Genomic DNA, 10,061 nt, shown 5'->3' with positions numbered 1-10,061 from the left:
TTTATTACACTGAAATTTACTAACTTGGCTTGTATCGGCTGCATTACTATCATACGTCTGGCATGGGTGCACATACTCATTGCCCGTCTGCATGTGTGTTGCCGACTCTGCACCATTCTGTTATATTTTTATTTAATTAGAATTAGGTGCCGGATAACAAAACGTATTGTCTCTATGCACAGAGGCCAAACGATCTAATTAGCTTTTATTACTACTAGCAGAAATTCTAATATCTGTCTCACACAACTGACATTGACGGGTTTGCTGTACAAACGTTCCCGTTCCGACATTCCACAACACTTCGTCGCTGTGTCATAGTGCATAGCTCTGAAGGGTACCGATAGTTTTTCTTATGACTGGACACATCCCGGCAACTACGCAAGCATCCGTCATCCACATGGATGGTGACGGTCTAGTCGTAGATGAGTGGAATCCTAGTTTCCAGAACTAACTACTCATTTTAGGTATACTTTGGACAGCTTTAAAATCAGTACTTCAATCACACGCACAAACGCACGCACGTAAGCACACCCACCCACCCACACACACACACACACTTTTCACTGCTCGATTAGAACTTATCGTTATGAACATATCCTGTCCTTTCTCCTAGTATGACCAATACACAAGTTCCGTGAGCAATGGCTCTCTAGCAAAACAGTATTGAGTGGGTATCTCTTACTGTAGATTCTAGTGAAGGATGCTGGGGGCATGCCATAATGTCTGAAGGTGATTAAACATAAAATAATGCGGCAGTCTAACTACGTGTTTGAAGACTCCGAAATGTGCCGTGATTTATGTCTATATACGTAATAATTTTCCTCCCGCCCCTCCAAATTCCTTCAAATAATGGTCAAAAGTAGTGTATGACTGAGGCTGACGCGGATGCAGAATGTGACATCACAGTGTAAAAATAATCATCTTGGAGAGTGTTTAGTCCATGGCCTAGTTACGGTCCCGGCAGAAGATTCCAAAAAGATAGAAAGATATTCCATGAAAATACAAAAAGGTCAAGAGTATTAATGGACCTTGTGAACGAAGAAGGAGACAAAGCTAAAATGGAAGTCGTATCTATCAGGAGTAATGGATCATTACAGCACAGGCCAAAAAATAGAATACTAAGAACCTCTAAAGATAAAAAAGGAAAAATTATGCTTAATACAGGTTAGTAAACAATATACATAATATAGGAAGATAGACAGAGATAAACTTTATATTTACATATATGAATACTGTTTATATATATATATATATATATATATATATATATATATATATATATATATATATATATATATATATATATATATGGTGATAGCTGGGTCTCCCACCATCCACTCACTCGATGCAGTACTGCACTTAGATGTCTGTCCTTTCCTCTCTTCCGTCTTTCCTTCCTTCCTCTTCTGGCTTCAGTTCCTTCATTCTTTCCTCTTCTTCTGCCTATGGGTGACTTTACACACCCTCTTCTGTCTTTCTTTTCTTCACTCCTTCCTCTTCCTTCTGCCTATGGGTGACGCTTCACTGAGAGACAAGCCAACCTGTACACCAGGAAACCACTTATTGCGCTGGGTGGTAATCATATAACCAAATTATGGCGGCTGGTGGTTTAGTTGGTAATTAAGGCGCTCCAATCTGATTGAGCCTGTGTAAGTTTATATCCAAGGGGTGGTTGGGGTTTATTGCTCATGTAATGCCACTCAGGGGTAAGTGAGGTTGGTCACTCTATTCTTGAATGTCAGGTCCAACTTGTCTAGCTCCGAGCTCCTACGCTCCTCATGAGGCAACATAGGATTGGATGATGGATGGATGGATGGATGGAATAAATGTATATATATAAATAAATATATAAATAAAAATCTATCTAATCTATCTATACAATATATATATATATATATATATATATATATATATATATATATATATATATATATATATATATATATATATATATATATACACAGTATGTAGCCTACTATGCGGAACCACATAATGCCAGCAGACAATGTAAATGCAGGTGGGGTGGCTTCTGTGAGGGTAGGGGGTGTGGGGAAGACGGGATCACAAGTGGAGGGTAGGGGGTGGGTAAAGGCAGTAGATGGACGACTGTGGGTAGCCCTGAGCACCGGCGCCTGACACCCAGGGAATATATCCCCCCATGGTAACTTGTGAGCCAAACTTTGCTGCGTGAGGAGGCCTGAGGGAGGGAGAAGGTTGGGAAAGGGAATGAACGTAGAAGGAGTGGGGAAGAGGAGGTGAGGGAATGAAGAGGAAGAGGAGAAAGAAGGTGGAAGAACGAAGAGGAAGGGTTGAAAGGAGGAGGAGGAGGAGGAGGAACGAAGAGCGAGGGGAAATAGCATGGGAAAGAATCGTTGAAGTAAGGGGGATGTTGCGTAGTGAAAAGAAAGAGGCCTACTGATGCATTCGATGTGGTTTGCTTTTTACGTTGGTTACAGCATTGTGGTGTCTCGTCTATATGTTTACAAAAAATAAATAAATACATAAAATGCAGAACAAGTTGCATTTTGGCGTTGGCAAATCATCGGTCACACAAGCTTTCTGGGACTTGATTGATAAAGAGTAATCGTGATCGGTCGATGACCGGTCAGACTGGTAGTACAAAAATGTGGCCATAATGTTCTACAGTGGCACAAAAACATAAAGACCACAGTGTAATGCAGAACAAAGAAACTCATACAAGAAGTTGTACATACCTCGCTAGCCAACCCCTCCGCGTTTCGTGTGGTAACACTGTTACCTTTACAACTTCAAGTGATTCGAGTTGAGCTTTGAGATATTATGCCTGAGTGAACCCCGATTCGAATTTAATTTCACTTCCGGATGAACTAATGTAGCTCTGCCGTGTGCGAAAGTGCTCTTCATAATGCTGCTTTGTATAGGCTATTAAATAATCGTATCATAGTGCTAGCGGCAAATCCTTTTACCTCAGTAGATAATCTAATGCTGAACACTTTCATAATGTAGCATTTATCATTAACATTAAAACATGATGAGAGGATGCACAAAAACAATTACCATGTCGTATGTGAAAAATTATTTGCAACTATTCCCCACACAGTTCAAAGCATTCCGTTTGATTATTTTAGCTTTCACCCAGTAGCCTAACCGGTGACGTTACGGATAAAGATTTAATGGCACATTACCGACTGGGAGTTTCTATGTCGGTACACGTCCCGGAGAGATTAATACTTATTCTTGTACTGACCCGCACATTATAAACATCTTGAGGGGAAAAAAAAAAATCACACATGAGGCTGCTTAATTTTAAAGGCGACATGTCTCCGTGATCTGTAATTTTGAAATAGGCAACAACTCCTTGGCGAAATAGGGACATCTCTTTGACATTATTATGGTTTCATTGTTCTGACGAGGTTTGTTAAATAACTGATCTCGATGACCTCGTCAGAAGAAAAATTTTCATTGATGCATAATCTACATTTGAGTTTAAGACGTATTACTAGATAAATATATTACCGTGGGAATAATGCTGTTATAACTAAAACAGCGGTTTACTGCCAAAATAAAGATGAGTTATACTTCTATCAGCCTAACAGTTCCAGATCACATCTGTAGAAATATTGCATTAGGTGCCACGTGATATATTCACAGAATATTAATTTCTACATTATCGTTCATTTATTGATATTTTTTCTACGTTTATGGTTAGGTAATTTATGTTTCTCCAGAAAAATAAAGATATTATAATGTGTAACTACAGTGTTACGGTTTTGTGCAATAAGTCTTAGAGAATGCATCCTCTGAACATCTTACACAAAATTTTAGCATGTCACTGTTGGCATCATGCAGTAGAGACGAATTTTTACTGTCGCTAGGTTACGTATCACTGTCCGAGCTGCATTCCAATGCAAATACTAACTTATCATCTCAATCCCCGAATTTCATAGATTATACTTGTCCGTCACGATATACCAGTACTGTAATTTAATTGTCAGACGAGTGTGGAAGCAATATAACTGAATTCGGAGGTTGCAATCTCCGTCGTGGACTGTGATTCCAAAGTTTGAAGCTCAAGAGATGAGTCGGTCTGCCCAGATTAGTATTCATAATAACTCCTCCGTAGCCTACCACATATCTGTGAGTGAGGGGATGTTTCAGTGCCAGAGTAAACGCTAGCTTGTCCACATCTCCACAACATATTCGTGGGCGAAGGGGATATGTCACTGCCAGTGCGAAGGATAGCCTGCCCACGTCTCTATGACATATGCATGGGTAAAGGGACGTGTCAGTGCTAACTCACATGCTAAACATGCCATATCTCTTCCACGTATGCATAGATTAGGGAAAGTGATAGTGCCTGATTACTCCTTTAGCCTTCCTGGTCACATCTCTGTCACATAGAAGTTCATGGGTTACCGTAGTAGTGCACATACGAATTTCAGGAGGCTTAAGCTCAAAAAGACAGAGGAAATAATCATGTACTGGTTCAGTTTGCCAGTGTCCTACTTTTATAGGCAATAGGCCCAGTAGGTTACCCGTGAGTGCTCACTTACGCACGCATGCACACATGCACACATACATGCACACATGCACTCATATGCATGCACGCGCGCGCGCGCACACACACGCACACGCACACGCACACGCGGGCACACACACACACACACACACACACACACACACACACACACACACACACACACACACACACACACACACACACATACATGCACACATGCACTCATATGCACGCGCGCGCGCACACACACACGCACACGCACACGCGGGCACACACACACACACACACACACACACACACACCAGGCACGGATTCTGGGAAGGGGCGGGCATGAGGGGCGTATGTCCCCGTTTTTACGGTGACCAATGATATTTATATTAAATGAACTATGGCAGCAAAATATAAATATTAAGTATCTTACATCAGTGCTTTCATGGAATCATTTAGATGAAAAGAGGAAATTGTTGATAAACTGTGAAGGGTCTGACAATGAATTATCAAGACTTCATATTTGCAACTCCCCAAACAATTATGCCATCGTTTTCTAGAGTGCTGCATCCAGCTCTGACCAACACCCACCCACATCCCCCCCCCCCCCTTTCGACACCCAGACATGGGCCTCCTCCCGCCACACACACATTGTCCACGCATATGTTTCTTTGAGGTAATATGATGCTCTTCACTGCTGCTCAGTTTTCGTTGCTTTCTTCATCTAAAATTCCAGCCTCTTTAGCGGAGGTTGGATCTGTTTGTTCCTTGCACATGTATTAAGGCTTCACACTCTCAATTTCGATGACTTCTATTTGTTTTTTGCTCATTATTAGTACGATTTTACCTTGTAGACTTATTATTGAGGTGTTCGATAATAGTACTGGATAAGCCCCTGCCATCTTGAGGTCGTTCCTAACATGTATCAGATTGCCTGGTGGTAGTCAGGTAGACAGCTAAGTATCATCACGTAATCATGACGAAGGGACACGTATTTTACGGAATGTTTATGTCAAAAGTATGATGCTGGATGTCGAATAGGGCAACCATTGTCTTAGTATGTGGTGGTCTTTGGGTACTGAGCCTATGACCTGTTCTCTGTATACTTATTACTCTACTAAAAAATCACAAGCACTGACATTTATGGTCGTCATTAAAGTAAGTGGTGCCCAAAACTTCTCTACGAATCGAATGTAGTACATTTGGTAACGACTTACCATATAACGAAAAATAACTGCAAGAGTATTTTTCTTTCTTTCAAAATACTCTGACTTGATGACGGAAGGTTGCCTTGTTAGACTTTTCTGTTATATTATGCTACCATCCATTATGATGAGAAGATTCTTTGACTTTGGTGCATGTAATGAGCCGAGAAAACCTCCCTGTCAATCCCTAACTGCTACTCTTAGGTTTTTATGTTCAGATTAGGAAAGGAGTGTTGTATTACAAGAAGTTTTCCCCCATCCGAACAGTACCAGAGAATAATGCATAGTAATGAACGAGGTAGTAAAAATTTTTCTTTTAAAAGAAATGGTGGTGAACCAGGTAAGTGTTCTTTCAATGAAATTTTAATCATTTGGACAAACTGTAACAGTGAAAATGTAAATACCTTTGTATATCCAGTGTCAAGTGCTAACTTGGATTGACAGGGAGGTTTTCATGCACCACAAGTCAGAGAATCTTATCATAATGGATGGTAACATAATATAATAAAGAAGTCTAACAAAGCAACTTTCCATTATCACTGAGTCGGAATATTTTGAAAAAAAAAAAAATACTCGTTAAATATTTTTCGTTATATGGTAAGTCGTAACCACTTGTGCTACGATTCGATTCGTAGATGAAAAGTTATGGGCACCACTTATATGGCCTCAGTGCTTTGGGTTTTAATACAATAATAAGTATACAAAGAACAGGTCACTGGCTCAATACCCAAAGACCACCACATCCTGAAACAGTGGTTGCCCTATTCGACATCCAACATCACACATTTGACATAAACGTTCCATAAAATAAAAGTGTTCCCTTCATCATGATCATGTATTAATACTTATCTGCCTACCATCAGGCAATTTTATATAAGTTACAACCTGAAGATGGCAGGGATTTATTCAGTACTATTAACGAACACCTCAATAATAAGTCTACAAACTAAAATCGTACTAATAATGAGCAAACAAAATAATTAGACATCATCGTACCTGAGGATGTGAAGTCTTAATGCATGTGCAAGGAGCAAATGGGTCCAACCTTCACCCAACAGACTTTGGGATTCTAGATGCAGAAAGCAACGAAAACTGAGCAGCAGTGAAGAGCATCATATTACCGCAAAGAAACATATGCGTGGATAATGTGTGCTAGTGTGTGTGGGGAGGGGAGGGGGGAGGCCCATGTCTGGGTGTCGGAGGGGGCGAGTGGATGTGGAAGGGGTTGGTCAGAGATGGATGCAGCACCCTGGAAAACGGTGGCATGATTCTTTGGGGATTTATAAGTATGAATTCTTGATAAGTCAATGCCATACCCTCCACAATTTATCACCAAATCCCTCTTTTCATCGAAATGCTTCCATGAAAGCATTTTTGTAAGACTCTTAGTATTTATATTTTTCATAGTTCACTTATTATAAATATTCATTGGTTACCGAAAATACGGGGGAATACGCCCCTCAAGCCCGTACATACCCAGAATCCGTGTCTGGTGTGTGTGTGTGTGTGTGTGTGTGTGTGTGTGTTTAATAAGAACAACTCAGTTTTTAAATTTTTTCAACTAAATTTGGTGGAAGGCTTGATTGTCAAACATTGAGCAAACCCACAACTTCCTGGAACAAAAAGTCACTGGTCACGGTCACTGGATTGGATCAAACTTTAACCTAGCATAACCAGCTTGAAAGGTGTGGTAAGGTAAGTATGAAGTGGTTCATTTTTTGAGAAGTATTAATCAAAGGTTAGGGTTAATGGACAAGGTAACATTTTGACTACTTTAAGTGTTTGTTAACAAGTAGTAACTCATATAGTTTTAATCCCATTTTAGCCAAATTTGGTGGAAGGGTCGACCAAGGGGTATATATAATTTCTTTTTAGACGAATATGCCAAAGGGCAGTGTCAACTTGAAGAGTTTTTATTATGTTAAAATAGTATGTATATGAAATGGTTGACGATAAGAAGCGAATAACAGCAGTTAATGCTAGTAACAATGTTACAAGTCAGAGTCACAGAAGGCCAAAGGCCAAGGCCACAGGGTAATCTCAGATATAACGCTTCTCATCAGATTTTAGCTATACTTGGTGAAAGTTTTAAGGATCAGGCAAGAACGAAAGCTATGGTCATAGGGCAAAGTTAGAAATAGATCAATGTGTCTGTGTGTGAACATAATCGCTAAGACAGTTTTAATCTGTTTCGGATAAAGCTTGGTGGATTAGATACTTCGTAAGTTGTGGTGATGCACTCTCTTAATGCTCCTATTTTTATGCATCAAAGAAGGAAATATATGAAGGCTTCGGACGTACAGAATTTCTCTCATAAAAAAAGGCTAAGTAAAACACCCAATTCCAAGATTCGTTCATTTAGGAATACCTGGATATATTGCCTTAAAAAGTTTGCAGATCATACACAGAATGAAACACACGCTGAGAAGGATAACCCCATAGCTGAGAAGTTTTGGACACTGGACTTAGGGCACCGAGTGAGTCTTGCTTTAGAGAGTTGAAAAAAAAGTGGGTTGGTATAACAGGTAACGGGTGCCCGCCGTAATGGGGAGGGATGCAGCAAAGTTCATATGCAGTAGGAATATCTAGAGTTGCAGGTGCAGAAAGGAAGAAGGAAAGAATGAGAGAGAGAGAGAGAGAGAGAGAGAGAGAGAGAGAGAGAGAGAGAGAGAGAGAGATGCAATACTAAGGCAAAGAGTGAGAGAGAGAGAGGCTGAAGGTAGGCAGTAAGGAGGGGGTCTGAAGGACGACTGGCCTTTGATTCCACCCAGTTGACATGAACGTACAGTATATATTAAGCCTTACTCCGTCTCCCCCCAGGAAACACACATGAAAACTGTACTCAGCATCGGAGGGAATTAATCTCGACTTTGTTTCAGCACACCTAATCTCTGCCAATCTGATTTTTTAAAGAGAAATAATGAATTCGGATTACAAAATATTTACATAATAAAACTTGGAATAAACCAAAACAGATGGGGGATGTATAGTTAGCAATGTGGAGAATGCTGAACACGGAATAAGGAAAAGCAAAGAAACCAGAGGAGAAAATTATGGTTGAGGGAGAAAAGGGAGGAAAATGATGGATCTCTGGAAAAAAAAAAAAAAAAAAAAAAAAAAAAGTAAATGAATTAACGAGGCAGGGAAGATAGAAGGGATATATTTTCAGGGGTGACTTAGTTAAAAGGAGGGCAGAGGGGAGAAGCGAGTAATATCGTGAGAGATTGGAGAGAATACAAGGTTAGAAGTAGGCTATTTGAAAACAGAAAAAAGGGAATGAAATTATGAAAAACAGAGAATTGTAAAGTGCACAACCAAAAATGGATAACTGGTAAAAGAGGAAATTGTAGAAGTGTAATAGACTGAAACATAAGAATTGCAAGAGAAATTGACAGAGGCAAATAAAGGAGGGAGAAAAGAGCATGAAAAAGCTTTGAAATATTGAGTAGAGAGACAAAGAGGAAAAACAGCAACTGAATTTAAAAGGCTAGAAAGAAAAGTGGCAGCCTGAGAAAAAATGCGGTAAGTACACGGAACAGAAAGAATACCTAACGGGAATGCAAGAAAAATCTACCAACACCGAAGGCTTTGAGGAATAGTATGAAAAACAAGAATAATATTCTTACTACTCTCGTATGTTTGTGTTTGTTCAGATCTATGATAGCAGCTGTGTGATTCGGTGTAAGTATTTTATTAGTAGATAGTTGTTTATTATTTGGTAGAGCACCTTCTAGTTAGTGTGCTTTAACCATTCAATTACACGATGTCTTGTTACCTTCAGGTGACTCTGTACTAAGTGACAAATTGCGTGGTTACTTGTAGGCAAGTTATTCACTAGTTGGTTTGTAGTAGTACACTCAAATGGATGCCTGGTACTGTGGCTAATAAGGGCAGGTTGGGGTTTATTGCTCACGACGACTGATTTTTGTACTTGAATGACTGGAGTAAATAGCCTACCTCCAGGCTCCAACGCTCTGGATGGAATAATAAAGGACTGATTTGTAGGCGGAATGATATTGCTTTTGCTGCCCTGTAGAATGACAATCTGTTGGAAAAGAGGTAAAATCATTATGTAAATGAGATTTAATGCCACAAAATAGTAAAAATGTTTGGGTAATCTAATACTGAGTAATTTTTTAAACAAATATGGTTGAGGAAGAACTGCGACAAGGAAGGAAGCTGGCATGAGTGGTGAGCGGTAACGAGAGAAGGTAATGTAAGCGTGGTGGTAAAAAGAGCATTGCATAACATCGTTAACTCCAAAATTATCATACATTTGTTAAGAATGGGTGATACTTAAGGAATATTAATTAAAGTGAGAGATGTGGAATAACTTACTTCAGAATTGTTTCTGGACTGACATTGGTGGA

This window comes from Coenobita brevimanus, chromosome 97 (genome assembly GCF_032717465.1).
Source record: "Coenobita brevimanus isolate Jiangsu-jjx chromosome 97, ASM3271746v2, whole genome shotgun sequence".
NCBI classification, from domain to species: Eukaryota; Metazoa; Arthropoda; class Malacostraca; order Decapoda; family Coenobitidae; genus Coenobita; species Coenobita brevimanus.
This window is presented reverse-complemented; position numbering follows the sequence as displayed.